The sequence below is a fragment of the Nanorana parkeri genome, unplaced genomic scaffold (assembly GCF_000935625.1).
Source record: "Nanorana parkeri isolate BGI_ZX_2015 unplaced genomic scaffold, ASM93562v1 scaffold2684, whole genome shotgun sequence".
In the NCBI taxonomy this organism is placed as follows: domain Eukaryota; kingdom Metazoa; phylum Chordata; class Amphibia; order Anura; family Dicroglossidae; genus Nanorana; species Nanorana parkeri.
In genome coordinates this window covers 3,529-5,613 of record NW_017308952.1, presented here as the reverse complement: position 1 = coordinate 5,613, position 2,085 = coordinate 3,529, and positions in this window count along the sequence as shown.

Genomic DNA, 2,085 nt, shown 5'->3' with positions numbered 1-2,085 from the left:
CGCGGGGGTGGGTGGTGGGGTGTCCAGGCGGAAGCGGTCTGCTTGGTTGCTATGGGTTACTCCCCGGGAGCGGTCTGTATCTCCTCCCTGGCTTGTTGCTCTTCATGTGATGTATACAGGACAGGTGGGACGGTCCGGGGGGAGTATACAGCTCCCCTCCCCGTGTCACATGACAATGGAATGTTGTGTGTACATCGCGCCCCCCTGTGTGTCCCCCGCCATCCCTCCCATCCCCCCTCCACGGGGCCCCGTACTCACCTGTCAGATGGCGGCGTCTCTCCCAGTCTGAACTTCCCGCCAACACTGATCCCATGTGACTGGTATTGTTGACGTCTGAGCCGACAGGGCGCCGCCCCCCTTCCCCGATGTGATAGGCTTGTAATTGCTGTGGGGGGGAGGGACCTGTCACTGTTGCCATGACTGACTTATTTATTATTATTCTGTACAGGAAATGGACGATTCCTCTACTTCCTGCCCAGAGGAGGTCACCAGTCATGGCGGAGGGAAGGATCTCAGTGACTGGACATTAACCCCCCTGTGACCCCTGACCTGTGTGTCGTAGTGTAGTCACCGCTCCAAGCTCAACCCCAGGAGCGCTCTGCTTGTTCGGTTGCCATGGGTTACTGCTCAGTGGCAGCCTGCTTGGATGGTGGGTTGCTATGCTGAAGCAGTCTGGTTGCTATGGGTTACCGAGGAGGAGTCTGCTTGGATGGTGGGTTGCTATGCTGAAGCAGTCTGGTTGCTATGGGTTACTGAGGAGTCTGCTTGGATGGTTGGTTGCTATGGGTTAATGCTTGGTTGCTATGTGTTTCTATTTGGTAGCAGTCTGCTTGTTAGTTGCTATAGGTTACTATTCAGGAGTACTCTGCTTGTAGGTTACTGCTCGGGTGCATTCTGCTTGTTGGTTGCTATGGGTTACTAAGATGTTGTCTTGGATGGTGGGTTACTGTTCGGAAGCAATCTGCTTGGTTGGGTGGTTGCTAAGGGTTACTGCTTTGGAGCAGTTTGGTTGCTATGATTTACTAAGGAGAAGTCTGCTTTGGATGGTGAGTTGCTATGCGGAAGCGGTCTGCTTGGTTGGTTGCTATGGGTTACTGCTCGGGAGCGGTCTGCTTGGATGGGGGGGTCGCTATGGGTTACTGCTTGGGAGCGGTCTGCTTGGATGGGGGGTCGCTATGCAGAAGCAGTCTACTTGTTGGTTGCTATGGGTTACTCCCCGGGAGCGGTCTGAGTCTGTATCTCCTCCCTGGCTTGTTGCTCTTCATGTGATGTATACAGGACAGGTGGGACGGTCCGGGGGGAGTATACAGCTCCCCTCCCCCTCCCGGTGTCACATGACAATGGAATGTTGTGTGTACATCGCGCCCCCCTGTGTGTCCCCCGCCATCCCCCCTCCTCAGGGGCCCCGTACTCACCTGTCAGATGGCGGCGTCTCTCCCAGTCTGAACTTCCCGCCAACACTGATCCCATGTGACTGGTATTGTTGATGACGTCTGAGCCGACAGGGCGCCGCCCCCTTCCCCGATGTGATAGGCTGATGACTGTCATGTGGACGAGACCTGTCACTGTCATGCAGAGTCAGCTGACCTGCTCGGCTTTCGTGACCGACTGTGATGTATTTATTTATTATTCTGTACAGGAAATGGACGATTCCTCTACTTCCTGCCCAGCCGGCCGCACACCCTCCCACGGCTGAGGGGGTCACCAGTCATGGCGGAGGCAAGGAGCTCAGTGGCCGCACATTACTTCCCCCTCAATGACCCCGGACCTGTGTGTTGTAGTGTAGTCACCGCTCCTGGGAGCAGTCTGCTTGTTCAGTTGCTATGGGTTACCGCTCGGGTGCAGTCTGCTTGGTTGGATGCTAAGGGTTACTGCTTGGGAGCAGTCTGGTTGCTATGGGTTACTAAGGAGAAGTCTGCTTGGATGGTGGGTTGCTATGCGGAAGCAGTCTGCTATAGGTTTTTGCCCGGTTGCCTAGGGTTACTACTTGAGAGCAGTCTGCACGGTGGTTGCTATGGGTTACTAGGGAGCATCTGCTTTGGATGGTGGGTTGCTATGGGTTACTGCTTGGGAGCACTCTGAGTA